This window comes from Lissotriton helveticus, chromosome 8, assembly GCF_964261635.1.
Source record: "Lissotriton helveticus chromosome 8, aLisHel1.1, whole genome shotgun sequence".
NCBI lineage: Eukaryota > Metazoa > Chordata > Amphibia > Caudata > Salamandridae > Lissotriton > Lissotriton helveticus.
The window spans coordinates 504250169-504271505 of NC_136069.1; positions in this window are offsets into that span (position 1 = coordinate 504250169).

Here is a 21337-nt window from a genome sequence, read left to right on the forward strand (position 1 = left end):
CCATCACATAGGTATGCCTCTTCAGATTGTTGTTGTGCAGGAAGGTATCTCTTTATGCACAAAAACAATACTGCTTGTAAAGCCAGCACCCTTGCACTTTGGTGGAAGAGTGCCAGCATTGGCGCTAGTCAGCACACATTGCACCAGCACAAGAAGAGGGCAGAAATGCTCCATTATCATTGTAAATATGGAGCATTACTCTTTCCCTTTTCTGCAATGCAACACAGCCAGTACTCTTGCTCTGCTGCGTTGCGTAAAATAATAGTAAATATGCCACTCTGTTTATTGCTGGACCAGGTTTCACAGTAAATACTAGTACATGATGAGAAACAGGTTAGAAGGTCTGTGCACCAGGTGCTCTCACTTGACCATGCTCAGTTATTTTGACTTTGGCACTTGGCATACCCTGCATAAATGTTATGGTTATCCTCTATGCTGCTACAATGTGCTTCTAATATTTCAGACAGAATACCTGCCACAATTGTGAGGGAATAGCCCATCCATCAAACTCTAAATAAGTCCCTATGTCATTACATTCTGAGAAGTGCTACTCAGATAATGAGGAATGGAGTTGATAATCAAGGTGTTTTTTAGCTTCTGCCATAAAAGGAATATAGCAAGACCTTGTTTCATGCATGTATAGGTGAGGGAGTCACTGTGACTGTAAAAAAAAAGCATGGGTGCATGGATCTTGATTCAGCTTTTTGCCAAGAACAGGAACAATGCTGCGAGAGTGCAGTGTTCATCTCTGTCAATAAAATGAAACCTGATCTAAGTGAAAAAAGATTCTGAGAACTCAATGGAAAGGCAGAAGTGACACTTCTTTAAGTATGGAGAAGGTGAAACCCATGCACAGGGCTACTTTTGTTTTGATGGCACAGGTTGCCTAGGACAGGTCCTCCTAGGACCATAGGGTTCCTTCTGTTGAGTCTTTTCAGCACTACATGGAGGGTGGTATGTATAGCCACTCTAATCATAGTCGCCAAGGTCAAGAAGGCATCCCGACCAAGCTGGTAACAAAACGGCAGACTTGAACAGCCTTCATCTGGAATTCTTCAATTGCTTTACCTTCCATCTGGCCCCCAAGCTCACTGACGTTTACAATAAGGCTCTCACCACGGGAAAGCTCCCAGCGTCCCTTCATGAATCCCTCCTTGTTTCCTTACTCGAACAAGATAAGGACCCTTCCCTGCTATCTTCTTACCAGCAAACAGCTATCCTGGGTGCCAAATATAAATATTAGGGAAGATACTAGCTGACTGCCACCTCCAAATCATGCCAAAAGTACACGTAATGTTCAACATGGATTCATCCTGGGTTGTAGCATGTCACACAAGCTCCAGAAGGTATTGCATATAATGGACAAAGCATTGTGGTGATTCCCCCATCCAGTGTGTCTCATACTAGATCTGGAAAAGGCATTCAGCCTGTTATCCTGATGCCTCCTTTTCAAAGTATTATCAAAGCGGGATATTTATTTATTTATTTATTTATTAAGCAATTTGTATTGCGCGTACTAAACCCGAAGGTGTCAAGGCGCCTATCCAAAAAAGATCAGCAAATTACAACAGCACTACTACAGGTAGGCACGTACAAAAAGATAGGTTTTCAGGGCAGATCTAAAGGCTTGGAGAGTGGGGAGAGACCTAACCTCAAGTGGGAGAGCATTCAACCATTTAGGGGCCAGAATGGAAAAGGCCTTGCCACCCCATCTAGCCTTCCGAACACGGGGAACGGAGAGGAGGAGTCTATTGGAGGAACGAAGGTTCCTACCGGGATTATAGCGGGAGAGGATGCAACCAATCCCGGTGGGGCTGGTTTTAGCTAAGGCCTTATAAACCATGCACATGGACTTGAAAAGGATGCGATCCGCAACGGGGAGCCAGTGCAGCTGCTTCCGAGCAGCGGAGGCAGAGGCACGTTGGGGTAGATCGAGAACAAATCTGGCCGCTGCGTTCTGAACCACCTGCAAGCGCTGCAGCTGGCACTTGTTAAGTCCAGCATACAGCGCATTGCAGTAGTCCAGACGCGAGCCCAGCAGGGCAACAGCCAGTTGCTTTCTTGCCTGTAAGGACAGGTAGTGCCTGATTTTCCTAAGGATGTGGATGATCCCCCAACAGGTCGATACAGTCCTGTTGACCTGTTGGCACATACTAAGGATAGGGTCAATCATGACCCCCAAGTTTTTCGCTGAGGATGTGGGGTCCGGGCAGGCACCTAAAGAGTCCGGCCACCATTCGGCGGACCAAATGTCCTCCCTCCCTCCAAACACCATCACCTCCGTCTTCTCCCCGTTCAGTTTCAATGAATTGTGAATCATCCATTGGCCGACTGCCTCCATACAAGATCTAAAGTTGGCGGCAGTCGGCGTAACTGATTGGGAGAGAGAGACGAGGATCTGAGTGTCGTCCGCGTAAGAGACTACCTCCATCCCATAAGATCTAATAAGTCTGGCAAGGGGGGTCACATAGATATTAAAAATGGTAGGACTAAGCGCTGACCCTTGGGGGACCTCACAATGCACAGACAGGGATGGAGATAGAAACTGACCCAGCATCACCCTTTGCTCTCTAAGATCGAGAAAAGAGGAAAGGAGTCCCAGGGCCGCCCCCCGCACCCCAATGTCCCTCAGTCGAGATGTTAAGACTGAGGGAGAAAGGGTGTCGAAAGCAGCCGTGAGGTCTAAAAGGATCAGGAGGGAGGTCTGTCCCCCATCAACCCGCGTGCGGATGTTATCAAGCACTATGGTGAGGGCAGACTCGGTGCTGTGTTCCCTCCTGAATCCATGCTGGGAAAGATCCAGGCATCCGGAGTTCTCCAGTGGGCTCCTCTTGGCATACACTAAATGATTATCCGCCAGCCCATCCTCCGGGTATGGATCAGCCTCCTACCCCATTAGCTGAGGCACCTGCCAGTGATGCCCTCTCTCCCCCATAATATTTGCCATCACCACAGAACCTGTGGCCCTCCATGCTGAGGGCATGTAGTTGGACATCCCACTAACCGGCACCATTCGCAGGGTGTCATTTTATGTAAATGACCTGTTACTCTATCTGCCCCCTTGGATACCAGGATGATCGACACCACCCTACAAGACTTTGAAACAGGGGCATGCCTTTGTGTCAACTGGGCCAAGTCCTACATTTTCCATTTTCCCTCTGTGCACAGGCAAAGCTCCCCAAAAATAGGGTTCGGCGAGGCCACCCCAATATAGGCAGGGACGATGGTCCGATACCTGGAAATCTATCTTGATCACTTTTGATGGGCAACTTAAAGAGGGCACTCACCGCTCTAAAATCTTAAACCCAATTTTGGACGCGCCTACACTAAGCCCTAATGAGCACGATCGCTTTATCAAAAATGGTCATCCTCCCTTGGCTGTTATATTATTTTGCAAATGTTCTGGTCTACCAACCCGCTCCTTACTTTGGGAACTGAACTCGATGCTCGCTGAATCACTCTGAGACAACAAACGGCACAGTGTGTCCCTTCACAAACTACATTTGCAGGTAGGATGTGGTGATCCCACTATCTCTGATGGGTGTCTCATTGGCCGACAGGTAAGAATCTCTATGAGACTAGCACAGAAGAGGGTCCCGTACCCCATTACACTATTCAGCAGCTCCTTCTGCCTTCCATTAAGCCACATCACTCCAGGTCTACATGTCTGGGAGGCCCTAAGTGCTTGACAGAGGAATTTCAGCTGACACGTCTAACACTACCTTATGACCCAGGTATTTCTTGACAAGGACTACTGAAGTTAACCAGATCCTTCAGAGTGGACAGGCTTGTGGTCTGGCTCAACAAATAAACAGACAGCATGGGCTCTCTCGTTTAAGACCGCCAGCTGCTTAATTTCGACCAGCTCTGTCAAGATTGCAAACTCCCCCAGGTGTGTTCCTCCAACACAACATTTACTAGCAGCATGCCAACTCCAGTAGCAGACAGTGGATGAGGAACCTCCCAATCCATGTTTTACATGACATGGATGCCAAGCATCACTTAGGGCTGGATTATGAATTTGGTGGTCCATAGGATTGGCAAACCCGTGGTGGCAGTCTGACCACTGCCGAACTACAGGACCACTTGCAGTATTTTGACTTCTGCGTCGCACCCCAAAAAGACCACTGGCACCAGCAGTATCAAGTATCCCATGCAGCAGAGGTGGTGCGGGTTGAGGCAGCAATAAGCAGGCAGTTCCGCTGAGGCACCGCTGAGCATATTATAAGTTGCCTCTCCGCTGCCCTTTTAAGGCAGTGAAACCACCCTCCTTTTCATGGCAGTGTGCCAGCCATGAAAAGCTTGGTGGTGAGGCAACTAAAACGATGCCTCTGGTCCCCGTGGATGCATGTGATGGGCACATATAGCCCCCCTGTATTTTGATCCCCAGTTCCTGCAAAGTATTGTATGTATGCCACACCAAACATGAAGGTGCCGTCGGTGCTCTGAGAGCTGTGGTCTGCATGTCAGTCTCTTCAATTAACCCGACCGACCGCTGCTGTCAGAATGCTGGAGGGCTGCCCACAGGACCAGGACTTGACTCCAAATCTGGCAGGTGGCCGCACCACATGTTTGGCAGTTCCACATTGGACGGAGTGTTGCACTGTCCACTGTGAGACCACCAAACTCGTAATAAGGCCCTTAATCATGTGGCATTGCACGCCCCCTCCACGACACAGAGTGGAACAAGGCCCTGCAGTCTCTGCCAATAATCTCACTCAATACACAATGTAAAAACATACATTGCATGATTCTTTACAGGGCTAGCCTCACACTTTCCTAGCTGAACTGCATATTCCATTAAGTACATCTCACTTGCTACAGCGGTCAATCCACTGAAGCTGACCTACATCTCATGCTGTGGTCCTGCCCCTCCCTCCTTCACTACTGATAGACCATCCATGACACTCTGGAAACAATTACCAAACTCCTTACTCTTGATACATGGGATACAACTACCCTGGGGTTAAATCACAAGTTACAAGGAAGGTTTGAAAACCTGGCCCTCCTAATGGCCATACAGACCCTACGTTATATTGGTGAGCAGGTCAACCTCCAGCTGTCTCCAAATGGCAAAGGGCACTCCTTCGATGGGGAGAAGCTAGGAAAGTAGCTTTCCATTATGAAGAAGACCACCAGCTTCACAAGCAACCTATAGCATTGTCCTTGATACAATGCTAACTCAGTTCCGGTAACTGGTACATGGAGAGGACTCCATGCTCAGGGCCCGCAACCTGCTTAATCACCCTCCTCATCCCTGATTATAAGAAACAACGACCTGTGTGCAGTGTCCCCCCACTTTGTGCACTACTGTGGTGGCTGATGTTATTTGAAATGCCAGCCCTGCCTTTCAGGCTGCTGTTGAACTTAAATAATATGCAAATGCGACTTTGGAATTAAAGGTACTTCCAAAGTCTGAAATTACCTTATTTTTATTTATATGTCATTCTTATAGGTCAATCCTAATGCCTCCCCTGGGTGCACGAGCTGTAGCGTGCCTTGTAATTATGAGCAAGGACATGATAAAAGATGTTTTACATGCCCTGGTGAGCGAAAAGCCTCCAATTTCCCTTTTCCCCATTGTAGAATCTTAGCTCCACGGGCTACCATGGAAATACTTTATTAAAATATAACTACTTGTAGGAGTGAGCTAAAAAATATAATTCAAGGACTTAATAGAATAGTTATGATAAATCTAACAACCTGCTACTGTTAGAGTTAATATAATTGTCATGGAAAATAAGTTAAAGATCTTTCATTTCCATGAGCCAAAATCCAACCTCCCAACAGCCCTTCTGTGATTGGCCAGCCTCTGCCGGGCTGAGCTAAGCTGTCTTAATGAGGTGTGAAGTGGCATGCATAGAGACAAAGGGAATCCCGTGGATGGAGATCTGCAGCTGCAGAGTAAAAGGCAGGATGAGGCTGGAGTAGCCAAACTGGTCTTCAAAGAGGGTACATATTTTGAGGAGAACCAAGATGTTGCTAAACAGTCTTGTGGGGGAAGCCAGTGTGTTGTATATGAGCAAGTGAAGGGTAGACTATAAAAATCTTATTGCAGAAAAATGAAAACCCATTGGGTTAGTAGACTTGCAATATGTCAGTAATTGAGCATTGTAGGACATCTGCTCAGTAAATAAATACGATACCAAAGGGGATGATGAACGAAGCATTTGAGCAAATCAAACACTCACCCCCAGTCAACTGATCTGGGGTTAATCCATCACCATTCTTTAGCTCACTCCACCATCCCAGTTCAGACATGGCCATATGCAAATCAGTTTAACCCTGTGCCTCACGGGAACAGTCCAGCCCGAACTGCCAAGCCATGTCTTCCCTGGACCGGAAACAAGCATCCTGGGACCGGTTTTGGATTCATAATCCTCATCAGCCATGCTATCTTGAATCCAGTGGTAGAGTGAGCAAGGGACCCACGTTTGGGCATACCCTGCCAACTTAGGGCGAACAAAGCGATACCAAAGGGGATGATGGATGGAGCGCTTGAGCAAATCATTATCACTGGGAGATGGTAACGGACAGATAAGCGGGGATGAAGTGGCGGGGTCACTTGTTCAACACGGAGAATTTGATCCCAGGCCTATACAGTAAGCTAAAGTCTTGTCGGGTGGGAATCATGTTTCTGGATTTAGCCCTGATTCGTGAAAAATAGATCTATTACCATGAAGTGAAAGCTGCTGGCTTTGTCGAAATAGAAGGCATTTTCACTTAGCTGGTCTAAAGCGGAAAGCACAGCACTACATAGATAGGAGGCAATAGGTCTTAGAAAGTTTCCTAGTACGTGCTAATGGGCCAAGTAGGTACCCTCCTTGAAAGATCAGCTAGTGAAGACACAAGACCCCACTGAATATGCACAGGCTCATTTCAAGAGGCAATGCCCAGTAACCTATGTGCTTGCATGGTGGACAACGAGTTTATCGCCAGTGTGATAAAAGCGCTCCAGCGGCCTTGAATCAGGCCCCCGCTAGTGAAGCACCATAATGTGTGCAAGAGTCAGTGCACACTATGCAAAAAGTCAAGAAAAGCACCTGGTTGCTTAAAGGAAAAATTAAATAAAAAAAAAAACGCAAGTGAAATTAATATTTACTTATCAAAAGCACTCGCCTTTCCACTTAAACATACGCACAGCAGCATTACATTGTGGCGCCGCTAAAGTGAAAGTAATCGCAGGGCCGCGAAAGTGAAAGTAATCGCAGCTGGTGACATGAGTTGTGCGTGCGCAACCGGAAAAAGTGCTGGGTACGTCGTGCGCGATTGTACGCATTCTAGCAAGCTGGTGGCCATCAAGTAGCGATTTTTGAAGCAGCTACTAAATGTCTCTCCGACCGCGCATGCGTGCTGACTCAGCGAGACCTAAAAATCACCCTCACTAAAAGATGTATTTTAACATTCTGAGTTCAGGCATACTAAACTCGTTTTTTTACCTTGATCCCTGGGTCAGTTAGTATTATAAGATGTTATAATCTAACTGACCTATTCTGGCCCATGGGAACAGGTAGCCTTGCAATAGTGAAAAACGAAATTGGCTGTAATTCACCAGCAGGACATGCCACACACACCAGGGCATGTCCTACCTTTCACATACAATGCACCCTACCCACAGGGGTACCCTGTGCCTTCCTTAGGGGTGACTAACATGTAGAAAAGGGTAGGTTCAGGGACTGGCAAGTGGGTGTACTTGCCAAGTCGACATGGCAGTCCCAGACTGCACACAGGCTCTGCAATGGCAGGCCCAAGTTACATTTAGGGGCTTTTTGTGTGGGTGGCATAATCCAGTGCTGCAGCCCACTAACAGCGTTTGAGTCACAGGCCCCGGCACACTCAGTGCACGTCACTAGGGACTGACACGTAAATCAAACTGGCCAATCATGGAAACACCAATCCATAACACATTTTACCACAGGAACACTTGGACTTTACCACTGGTCAGCAGATACAAAAGTGCGCAGAAACCTTACGCTAGCAAAAATAGAGTCAAAACTGGGAGGTAAGAAAACAAAAAACTCAGGGAAAACACGCCAAAAGATGCCAAGTCTAACACATGTCCCCTCCAGCTGAAAGTAGGGAGAACTACCCAACCTCCTGGGAGTTCTCTTCACTAAGATGGAAGAACCTGGACAGATCATCTGTGTTGCCAGGGCGGTGTTCCACCGTGAAGTCCATTCCCTGTAGGGAGATGGACCACCTCAGCAGTTTGTATCAACTATCTGAGGGGCCTGTGATCTGTCTGAACCCGGAAGTGAGTTCAAAACAGGTATGGTCTCAGCTTCTTCAGCGCCCAGACCACAGCAAAAGATTCCCTTTCTATGGAACTCCACCTCTGTTCCCTGGGGAGTAGTATCTTGCTATGGAAGACTACAGACTGATCTAGGCCCTCTTCATTAAGTTGTGAGAGCACCGCTCCCACACATTGCTCTGAAGCATCAGTGTGCACAACAAATTCCTCGGAGAAGTCAGCTGTCTTGAGCATGGGCGCCGTTCACATGGCTGCCTTCAGGGTGTCAAACGCCTTCTGGCAGGACTCAGTCCAAATCACCTTCTTAGGCTGCTTCCTAGAAGTCAGCTCCGTTAAGGGGGCATCAATGGTGCTGTAACCCTTTACTAAACTCCTGTAGTACTCTGTGAGACCTAAGAAGGTTCTCAACTCTTTATGGGTCTTGGGGGGCTCCCAAGCCAGAATTGTGGCAATCTTTAATTTCAGGTGCACCACCTGGCCGCTTCCTACCTGGTGTCCCAAGTACACCAGAGAACCCAGCCCGATCTGGCACTTACTGGTCTTGATCATGAGGCCTGCTCTCTGCAGAGCCCTCAACACTTTACAGAGGTGCTGCAAGAGTTATTCCAAGCTGGAACTGAACACAGCAATGCCATCCAGGTAGGCGGCACTGAAATCCTCCAGTCCAGCCAACACCTGGTTGACCAACCTCTGAAAGGTGGCAGGGCATTCTGCAACCTAAAGGGCATAACCCAGAGCTGGTAATGTCCTTCTGGGGTTGTGAATGCTGACCTCTCCTTGCCCCCATCGGTTAGGGCAATCTGCCAGTACCCAGATGTTAAATCATACGTGCTGAGGAACCGGCCCGCTCCTAACTGATCAATGAGCACATCAGCTCTGGGGCTGGGGTGTGCATCAGAGCTGGTGACAGCATTAAGCCCATGGTAGTCCACGCAAAACCGTAGTTCTGGAGTGGCCCTGGGTGCAGCAGCCTTGGGGACCAAGACTACTGGGCTGGCCCATGGACTGTTGGAGGGCTCGATCATCCCTAACGCTAACATCTTAGAGACCTCCTCTTAACCTCTTCACTGTGGCGATGATTTTGCCGCGGTGCCGGGATGTATTTGGGGGGGCGTAACCACCATTCCGTCTAGGGCGCGCGCGCACACCGCTCCTGACCTCAGCGCGCACCACCTCGCGTGGAGCGCACACACGGTCAGGAGGTCGTGCTGCAGGCCGCTTTGAAAGAATGGCGCGGGGCAAATGAAGCGGAGCGGTCGTGAGGCTTGCAGGTAAGGAGGCGGGGGGAGGGCTTGTGGCGCTTGCGGCTATGAGGGAGTGCGGGGCGGACTCTGGCCTTTTGTTCAAGTATTGATGTTAATCAGAGCCCCTTCATGGGCTCCGATTAACAGCAATACTTAAACAAAAGGCCAGAGTCTGCCCCTTGCTTTCCTAACAAAAGCGTAGACAGTTTCCAAACACACGCTGTGTTTGGAAACTGCCTACGCTTTTGTTAGGAAAGCGCGAGGCAGACTGTGGCCTTTTGTTTAAGTATTGCTGTTAATCGGAGCCCATGAAGGGGCTCTGATTATCATCAATACTTGGACAAAAGGCCAGAGTGGCTGGGGAAACGAGCGGAACAGGAGGCTAAAGGGGTGGCAAAAAAACAGGGAAAAACAAAGTGGGACAGACGGCAGAAGGGCACCAAAACGAATGGGACAGAGGGCAGAAGGGCCCCAAAACCAAGGAAAAAAAACGAGTGGAACACAGGACAGAAAGGACAAAACGAGTGGGACAGATGGCAGAAGGGCACTAAAAACGAGTGGGACAGAGGGCAGAAGGGCACAAAAACGAGTGGGACAGAGGGCAGAAGGGCACCAAAAACGAGTGGGGCAGAGGGCAGAAAGGCACAAAAAACAAGTGGGACAGAGGGCAGAAGGGCACCAAAAACGAGTGGGACAGAGGGCAGAAAGGCCAAAAAATGTGTGGGACAGAGGGCAAAAGGGCACCAAAAACGAGTGGGGCAGAGGGCAGAAGGGCACCAGAAATGAGTGGGACAGAGGGCAGAAAGGCAAAAAAACGTGTGGGACAGGGGCAAAAGGGCACCAAAAACGAGTGGGACAGAGGGCAGAATGGCACCAAAAATGAGTGGGACAGAGTGCAGAAAGGCACCAAAAAATGAGTGGGACAAAGGGCAGAAGGGCACAAAAAACGAGTTGGACAGAGGGCAGAAGGGCACCAAAAACGAGTGGGACAGGGGCAGAAGGGCACCAAAAACGAGTGGGACAGAGGGCAGAAGGGCACCAAAAACGAGTGGGACAGAGGGCAGAAAGGCAAAAAAACGTGTGGGACAGAGGGCGGAAGGGCGCCTAAAATGAGTGGGACAGAGGGCAGAAGGGCATCAAAAACGAGTGGGACAGAGGGCAGAAGGGCATCAAAAACGAGTGGGACAGAGGGCCGAAGGGCAAAAAACCGAGTCGGACAGAGGGCAGAAGGGCACCAAAAACGAGTGGCATTTGGCACCGCAGACACGCGCGGTTTGGTTCCTGGCGCACATAGCCATGGTTGCAGCGCACAGAGACCCTCCAGTGCCGCACACTGAGGAAAAAAATTAGAGGGAAAATTGGGCGTAACCCCTTGCATGCTCAGGATGGCCCCCGGCCATTTTATGTCACACTGGGCATGTGCATAGGACGTCCGGGGGCCATCCGAACTCCGCCAACTAGTTAATTCCCCAGCGCAGGCGCAGAATTCGTGCCACATTTAGGGAATCAGTGGTGTTCAAATGGCCCCCTGCCATCCTGAGCACCTACCCAACATGACGTAGGAAGGCCAGGGGCCATCCTGAGCACAAAAGGAGTTAATGCTGGCCTTGACCCGGTCAGTCAACTTGTAAATCTTGTGTTTTACAGGAGGCCTGTCACCAGTGTCCATGTCATAGGTACACCAGTGAGTAACACCTGGGGTCAGAGAGAGCACTGGGGCGAACTGCCCCAACAACTGGCGGCAGTCCCCCTGCTGTTCTAGGGTCAATGTAGCAGATAGGACCATACCATCTACTGACCCATCGTTCTCCTTGGTAGACAGGAGTTCCAGATGAGGCTCATTCTCCTCTTTCACCCTATCATCTGTCGCCAAGGGAATGCTCACTTCGGACCTCTCAAAGTGGGGCGATTCGCATGGAGGACCCGCAAAGGGTTCCTTTGAGCCCGCAGATCTACCAGATAGATGACATCACTTTTGCGCTCCTCCACCTCAAATGGCCCAGTCCACTTGTCCTGCAAAGCACAAGGTTCCACTGGGGCCATGACCCACACTTTTTGCCGAGGTTGAAACTCGACCAGAGTGGCATTCTGGTCATACCATTCCTTCCTGGCTGGCTTCTAGGTTCTCCTAAGCGAGTTTCCTGAAGCGGGCAGTTTGGTTGCGGAAGGCCAGCATATAACTAAACATCTCCTGGGGGGACTTCCTGGGGGCTGCCTCCCAGCCTTCCTTCACCAAACTCAGAGGTCCCCAGATAGGGTGGACATACTGGAGCTCAAGGGGACTGATCCCAAGAGACTTCTGAGGCACCTCCCTGTATGCAAAGAGAAGGTACGGCAAGATGATGTCCCACTGATGCCTCATGGGTTCTGTTAGACCCTTAATCATGCCCTTCAAGGTGTGGTTGAATCTCTCTACCAGACCGTTACCTTACGTGTGGTAAGGAGTAGTGAACTTGTAGGTTACACCACACTCCTTCCACAGGGATGTCATATACTTGGATACGAAATAGGTCTTCCCGTCAGAAACTACCTCTCTGGGGAACCCCATGCGTGAAAAGATCCCCATAATGTCCTGAGAGGGATGTCCTCCGGGTACTGGGTTGCATGGTCCACCAAGACCAGGATGTACCTGTTGTCCATGACTGTCTTGGGATCCAGTGGCCCCACAATATCCATCCCTACCCTTTCAAAGGGTATTTGAAGAGGATCTTTCACCTTCCTCCCACTCTTGCCCCTTGCCTGGCAAGTTTGGGAAGACCTGCAATGTCCATCTGACTGCCTTTACATCTGGGGCCAAGAGAAGTGGGTGACAAGTCTGATAACCCCTTCCATGCTGATGACGAACCCCAGCCGTCACGCTCCACAGTGCTCGTGTGCTGATGACGGCTGGGGTTCGTCACGCCCTCGCGCTGTTAGTTTGTTTACCGCACAGCGGCGGAATCGGCCCAGCATGGAAGGAGTTAAAGGTCTCTCCCCGCCCCAAATGTCCTGCCAGAGGCACATCATGAGCCAGACACAGTAGGAAGGTCCTGAAGCGCTGGGGTACCACCAGCACATAGGCTGACCCAGGCTCAGCAACCATAGGCTCACTCTAAGAGGTCCCAAAATTTGAAAGACAGATTGGTACATTCACGCACTAGACAGAAGGCACCAGCAGCAGACATACTAACTGGACATTACCCGTGTGGAGGGTGCTCTGTCTGTGGGCTCACCGGAAAAACTAAGAGTGTCCAACTAGTCAATGGAAGGACTTGGCATTTAAACAGCCTAACCAACTGTAATACGGCCAACGTAATCTATCGCTTGACGTGCCCGTGTGGTTTACACTATATTGGCCTCACTACGAGGAAGGTAAAGATTCACATTCAAGAGCATTTGAGTACGATCAAATCCAGCCGATTGAGGATGAGACTGGTCGAATATTACAAGGAGTTTAAACATCAACCTAGAGAGATCTGCTGGGTAAACCTAGAAAAAATCCGTGGAGACCCGACTAACATTGAGACCAGGCTGATAACCAAGGAAGCCCGTTTGATCTACCAGGAACAAGCGGACAGAAGAGGCCTGAACGACATTATTGAATGGAACAAGGTCATTACACAGTGATGTAGTTAAATTAGGAGGGCTCTCCAATTAATTGTTCAAACCTACTGTGAATAATCACACAAATACCCAATACACTGCCGAATCTAGGTAAAATGCAAGCGGATACCCATGTAAGTCTACATGGTTTCTACAGGGGCAGCCTAATATTCAATATACACAAGACTCAGCATGCAATAACACGACTATAGTATCCCCTATAAATATAGTTTGCACTACCACGTCCGAACTACATGATATAAGATGAATACCATCACTCGGTAAGGGGGTATAGGTAGTTATACTGTATTATAATAATAACGTCATTCTGAGCCATAAACCTTTAACTTCAAAACAGTGGCTGGTCTGGCAATGTATTCAGGTCGAGTATTATACTCCCAAGCACTGAGAAGCAAATATTTCATTCTTGGTATGGACATATCAAGATAGAAATTTCAGCATATATACTATACTTAATGACGAACTCCTTTACCACTCTAAGATGGCCGCCGATATGCATTGGGACACATGACGTCACACGCACGTCCCGTGCGTGATGACGCGGCACGCCGGTTTGTCCTTTTTAGCTGAATGATAGGGAACACAGCCCAGAACAGCGGGAACGGGAGCCGGAAACGAGCAAAGACCGTGTACGGATGACGGTGAGTCAGTAAGGGTAAACTGCTATTACAGCTGGGCCATATCGGCAATATTACAGCAGCTTGTGTAATAAGTGCGCGAAGGGGTGACAGATAGGTAGTATGCGTAGTAACTTTCGTGTGTAACTACATTAAGCAGTGCGATATGTTTAAAACCTTATAGCAATATTTAAGATACTAAGAGGAGAAGAGTTAGTAAACTAGTGGACCTCGAGCAAAGGATTGATTCAATCTATGATATGTTTTTAGGTCGACATATAGCAACCACAACACACGACAGGGGTATACCCTATAAAATGATTAAGAGATGGGCTATATATCTAACAGTGTCACTCTATGTTTTTTATTTTTTTATATTTTTTGGTTGTGTGTCTATGTGTCTATAGATTTAACACCTTGGCTGCTAAGGCTTTTCCCCTCCTGTGCTGCAGATTTATGTTCCCCATTATACATGACGAGTTGACCTTGTCATGAGCACAGCTCCAGTGTGCCTCATGACGAGTTCACCTTGTCATTAGCATGGAAAAGGTTAAACGCTGGAAGAATCCAGAAATGTGTGGCAAAGGTAACCCCCAGCCCTGATGAAGTTGCCGACCAAGATAGATAGGCAACGAAACATGTTGGCTTCCTATGTATTAAAACGAAGCTCAACAGTAGAGTGTAGGTTTTAATAGGAGTAGATACCCAGCACAGAATAAAGAGTATCACACAGCGAGGGATATCTAACCCAATTTTTAACATAGGTTGAGCGCCGGATAGCTGATCTTGTACCCGTGGGGGTTGAGGTGCACATGATTGTGATTAGGTAGAATCACTTTTTGAGTTGTTTATGATTATTTTCCTTTTACATCATTTTTGCAAATTCTCTTCATTTATGGTTGGAAGGAGCCAATGATGATAAGAGGAACAAACTGATGAGTAACAGTCAGCAGTTCCCTGGTGGTTGCTCCCGTGAGGTTCCTTCCTTCCTCACACACATTTTTCTACACTTAGTAGATTGCCTGAATGACAGTCAAGCAGGCACATATAGACACATAGTTTTAGAAGATATTAAGAAGGCACACTCTGTTGTTAGGAAGAATATCACTGTTAGATTTAAGTAAATTCATACATGTGATCAGACAGTTGATGATAAAATTATTGCCTATACTGATTAGGACCATGTCTTTTCTGTTGAGTACACTGTGAGTGGAGGGCGACCTGGGTCCTATGTTGTTCCCTCTAAGCTCCAATTTACTAGGATCACTCTACAGGAGACCATTCTCCCAGTTGATCAAATGTGATCCAGTCTGATCACCAGCTGCCTGGTCTGCAACCTGCCACAGCAGACCTTAAAGAGAAGAGCACTCTTTCTGCTCCTTGCAGAATTCCTAAATGGTGGGAATCCCTTCTTGCTGCCAATGGGTCAGCTCAGAGGTGTCCCTCAGTTCAGCTATTTGCTCCCCTGTAGGCACTGGGGCGTCACCCTCAAGGTCAGTCTCCTCCCCATCCGTGCAAACTTCAGGGGCCGGTTGCCTAAACCCCCTGCCCTTTCTCTTGGCAGGGACCTGGGCCACTGTTTCAGGTTCCAGGTCCTTCTGATAACCCTGTCTGGCTGCCATTGACCGAGTGGACATGCATGCCCACTCTGACAACCCAAGCATCTCAAAGTGAGACCTGAGCTCAACATCCTTCCAAAAGGACCGCTCCAGCTCTAGCAGACAATCTACAGGTATGGTAGCGCTCACAACTAATCTCAAGGGACCTGAGACCCCCCCATTCAAAGGTAACCTGTACCACCATACACTGGCACTCTGAGTTGTCCACAGCAACCACTTGGTGGAATGCCACTGGGACTACCTGCTCCTCAGAGACCAGGTGACACCGGACATAGGTCACACTGGCTCCAATACCTCTGAGAGCCTCTACCCTTCTCCCATTGATGGTCACCCAGGTGCTGTATTTCTTTGTGTTAGGGGGCACCTGGTTTTTTGGGACCATCTCAGTGCCCCCTAGTGAGACAAGGGTCCATTATGCGGAATCCCCACCCTCCTGTGGGTACCCTCCTCCCCAAGTGCAACACTAGCCAACACCTTGGTCTGCCCACCAGGGGGAGGCTACGTCCCCTTTGAGCACCTGGGGTCCCCCTTCAGGTGACCCACCTGGTCACATGAAAAACACTTGCGGAGGCCAGTCTCATCAGGCTTTCCTGTAGAGACCCCTTTCTTCTTATCTCCTGTGGGATGGGAACCTTTACCCTGGGTATTAGTTTGGGGCCCTTTAGAGAACTCCTGTGCCTTACCCTTGTCCCCCCCTTTTTTTTGCTGGAGACCCTGCCCACCTTTGGCTGAGTCTCCCCACATGCTTTCTTGTGGACCCTGGTACTCACCCAGCGGTCCGCCTCCAGAGCAAGCTTTTTGGAGTCAGTTAGCTTACTATCAACTAGGTGTTGGTGCAGATCTGCAAAACAAAGACTAGACAAGTGCTCTCACACAAACGAATTGTAGAGCCTCTGAAAATCTGTCACAGTACTTGTCACATTACTGCCCTTCACCCAGCCACCCAGTGACCTGCAGAACGAATTTGCACATTGCAACCAGGTGTTGGCATCAGACTTTTTACTGGACCAAAACTGATCCCTGCACTTTTCAGGAGTGACTCCATACCAAGTGAGGAGAGCATCCTTCATTTCAGTGTAGGTGAGGTTCTGGCCTTTATCCAAAGCTATCAGGGTATCCCTTGCTTGTTCTGGAAATAGAGGTCATAACCCTGCCCTCCTACCCTTAAAACCACCACTGAATGTCATCACCCTTCTTGCACTCTTTGCCTACATTCTTGGGGATGTGCACAATTCTATCTGCTTGCACTGATTAATTGCTGCCACCATCTGAGCTGGGCCTACTCCTTAGTTCCAGCTCCTTAACCGCATCCACGCTAAGCGTTTTCCCGCTGTGCGCTGAGTTTTTTAAAAACCCGCGTTACATGACGTGTCATGAGCGTACGAGAGGCGTAACTCATGACGAGCTGAGCTCGTCATGAGCGTCGAAGGGGTTAAGACTTCTCTCATGATCTAAGATCATCTTCCTTTCTTTAATGGCTATTATTTTTCTTCGCTCTCATTCTCCCTCCTGAGTTTTTCCAATTCGAACTTCCTTGCTTCCTGCTTGTCCTCCAGCTCCTCTGGGGACAAGCTACTGCAGCCTGGCCTGGAGAGTTTCCCCCTCCCAAAAGCACATCCTCCTCCTCATGATTGGGAGTACTGGACTGCTCGTTGGTATGTCTGACTGCTACCCAGGCCCTCAGTGCCTTTTGTAGCTCCTCTTTCCTAGTCAGGCCTCTGACTTGGACTTTCAGGTTCAGGTTCTTGCAAATCGCTTTCAATTCTTTCACATTGTAGGATTCCAACCTATCCTCCTCAAAGGCAATTTCCAGGGATGCAACAGATGATGCTCTTGATTCAGGCTTGATGAAGTAGCAAGTTTAAACTGGCAAGATCAGCAATAGGCCAAAAAGAAAACAAACCAGTATGTAGTACGTAATGGTCTGCGATTTGGTAGTAGTGCACACCAGTCAAGTGCAAACACAAGTCCTATCCTCACTGCTGACAACCAATGTTAGAAATGGGGGTCTCTAGTTGGCAAGGGCTTGCACCTTCGTCCAAGTAGGGACCCTTCTTCCAAGTCAGGAGAGTGGAGTTACACTCCTAAAATAACCCCTGCTCACCCCGTTGGTAGCTTGGCACGAGCAGTCAGGCTTATCTTAGAGGCAGTGTGTAAAGCATTTGCACATAACCAATGACCCTGGGCGTAGCACTTCGCTACGCCCACGGAGTGGGCATAGTGTTGCCTACTTCGCCATTTGCGAAGTAGGCGTAGCAGGCAACACTACGCCCACCACGCGGGCGTAGCGAAGTTGCCCGCCAGTTGCCCGCCACCCGCCTGCCACCCGCCTCCCTACATTTTAGAAATGATTAAAAACCACTTACCTTGTCCGCTGCGTCCCCGGGGCTCCCTCTCGTCATCGCGCGATACACGCCGCCGTCTTGGATAGTAATGCGCATGCACGGCCGCCCGCGCATGCACATTTCTCGCGAGAAATGTGCATGCGCGGGCGGCCACGGGCGGGAGGGAGGCGGGTGGCGCGTAGTGGGGCTACGTGAAGTGCGTAGGTAGACGTAGTGTCTCGCCCACTTCGCGTAGCTTCGCGAAGCCCCACTACGCCCACTACGCCCACCGTTAATAACCAACAGTAATACAGTTTAAGGACAACAAAAGAACACCACACCTGTTTAGAAAAATAGCCAATATTGTTATATACTTAAGACAAGACCAAAAACAATAAAAATTCAAAATACAGTACTTAAAAATCCTTAATTATCAAAATAACCTTGAAAAACAGTTCTTTGAAGTCAATAGCTCCGTCCGGGGCTATCACGGCATTATGAGCTAACAAATCCAAACAGTTCTAGCTGACCGCGGCGTCGCAGGGCAGCTACGGTGTTGGGAAGACCCATAAACAGTGCCTTTTAGAAATGCAGGGCGTTGGCGACCTCTCAGTGAGCTTCTGAAAGCACAGCATCCGCAGGCATCTGTTTGGGAGGTTGGTGCAGGAGTCGCCAGGGCCCTCGAAGTCACACGCGTTGCAGGTCACACTTCTCTCTGTTGAAGTCAGGAGCGCTGGTGTTGGCAGGCGGCGGGTGCTGTGGTGCGCAGTGCAGTGGTTCAGTGTGCGGTGCCCTGAGGTCGTGGTGCGAGCAGCTGTTCGGTGGTGGCGTCAACTGGCGTCGTCAGTGAGACCAGGGTCGCGGTTTGAAGTGAATGCGGTGCTCATCACAGTGCTGGCAGGTCATGGTGCTAGAAGCGTCGTCGGTGTTGCTGAAGCGCTGCTGTTGGCTAACGAACTGGAGTCGATGGCACCGGCGTCGGTAGGCCATGACTGCGGTGTGGGATGAGGGTGGTGCATCGTGTAACTTTACGAGCGGTGCCCCTGAACCATGGTGCAAGCAGCAGTGATGATTTCGGCCTGGAGCGGCGGCGTTGGTGATACCAAGGCATCATTGTGAAGTGAGGCGGTGCGGTGCCCACAGGTCATGCTGCAGGTAGCGACTCCGTGACGGCTTCAGCAGGCATCTTCGATGAGCCCAAGTTTGCAGTGCAGCATTACTACGGTGCCGTCTGCGGTGCTGTCAGGACACGGAGTCGACAGCGGTATCGTAGACAGCGTTGGGTTGCTTTTTCTTCTGTTGCAGCACAAAACACACAGTCCCCAGTGCTGAGGGCAGAAGAACTTTGTTGTTCCTGCGACCTCTTGAACAGGGGCAAACTCGACCTCAGGCCCTTGGAAATACTCATAAAAGTAGAGTGCAGAAAGTTCAGTCCAGTCCTTTTACTGTTCAAGACAGAAGCAGCCTCTGCAGGCCAACACAGCAAAGCACACATCAAATTGGTAGTTCCTCCTCACAGCTTCTCCAGCTCTTCTTTTTGGCAGGCTTCCTAGTTCAAAAGAGTTCTAAACTTCTGGGGTTTGGCCCCCAACATTTATACCACCAAATCCTATGTTCTCTGAAGGCAGAGACTGTCTGTACCCAGCCCTAACTAGTTCTGTCCTCCCTGGTGCAGCTTCCTGTCAGGAGGTGGAGACAGCATTGTTGAAAGCAGACCTGGCCTAGGTAGCTGAAAGGACATCTCCCCCCTACTTCTCTGAAGACTCTGGCAAGTGAAAGGAAGTCTCCTCCCCCTACTCTCTATTCAATGCAGGTCCTATTCAGCCCAGCCCTGACCCATCAGACTGCTAGAGCCAAATTCCTCTCAAGCCCCCTGTCACTCACAACCCAGACATGGAATACACAAACCTAGCAGAGTCATACTGAATGGTTAGGCAAGAAAATACCTCCTTTCTAAAAGTGGTATTTTCAAACACAGAATATAAATTTCACCCTCACCAAAAGCTGTATTTTAACATTCTCTGTTCAGGCTTACTAAACTTGTTTTTTACCTTGTTCCCTGGGTCAGTTAGGATTATAAGATGTTATAATCAAACTGCCCTATTCTGGCCAAAGGGAACAGGTAGCCTTGCATAGTGAAAAACGAAATTGGCTGTAATTCACTATCAGGACATGCCACACACACCAGGGCATGTCCTACCTTTAACATACAATGCACCCTGCCCACAGTGTTGCATTGGGTCTAACTTAGGGGTGATTAACATGTAGAATTGAAAGGTTTAGGGAATGGCAAGTGGGTTCACTTGCCAAGTCAACATGGCAGTCCCTGACTGCGCACAGGCCCTGCAGAGGCAGGCCCGTGTTACATTTACCAACTGTTTGTGTGGGTAGCACAATCCAGTGCTGCAGCCCAGTAATAGCATTTGATTGACAGTCCCTGGCACACTCAGTGCACATTCCTAGGGACTGACACGTAAATCAAACAGGCCACTCATGGAAACACCAATCTATAAAAGATCTTACCACAGGTGCACTTGCACTTTACCACTGGTCAGCAATGAGAAAAGTGTGCCGAAACATTATAGCAGCAAAAACAGTGTCAAACCAGAATGTCAAAATGCAAAAAACTCAGGGGAAACACGCAAAAAGATGCCTAGTCTAACACCGGCATTATCCTATTTACTTTTCTTCTATATTTCAAATTTCTCAACTTTACACCAAGCTGTCTCTAGTTACTAGTCTGTCTGTAGCTTTCTTTCTTCTGCTTCTTCAGTCAGCTTTACCGCTAGCCTTTTGTGGACTGCCAAGTGGTGCTACTCTAAGACTCAGAGATCCCACTGAATATGAGACGTTATTTCGCATGCCATTACTTTGCATATCATTACTACGCGGTTATTACTTAGCAATAACCGTTACTAATCTAGTTTTTACTTCGCATACCATTACATTGAAAGTGTTAATGTATACAAAGTAAAAACTTGCCTAGTAATAAAAATGGTATGCAGAATAATGTGTCATATTAAAAAAAGACATTTAAGCATCTTTTTTAAATGTTTAAAACACAACACTACTTTAAATAATAAATAGAAATACACTACCATACACATCTAAAAATGGAAAACAATACCAAAACACACAAACACTACAATACCCTACACTACTGAAACACCACTACACTATCCTTATCCCTAAATCACTACCCCTGCACGAACCTACTCATTCCACCTTTAACGCTCCCCACACTCATTCAGTACCCATCACAAACCCCTGACACTACACAAAACACTAAAACTTGCATATTAATAATAACAGACATTTACCACAACACTACGCTAAATTCTGAAAATAAATACACCACCTTACACAAAACAAACTCCTAAAAACAACCCAAACACCACACTACCCTACACTACTCAAACACCACTACACTACCCTAAACCCTAAATCACTACCCCAGCATGACCCTGCCCCTACCCCAGTCCTGTCCCTACTCCCAACACTACCCTAAACCCTAAACGACTACCCTACACTACTACCCTATACTACACCACACCACAACACTACCCTAAAACCTAAAACACTACCCCCTGCACAACCCTACCCCAGCCCCCACTCCTGTCCCTACACTCAAACACTACCCTGCACAACCCCAACACTACCCTAAACCCTAATACACTAC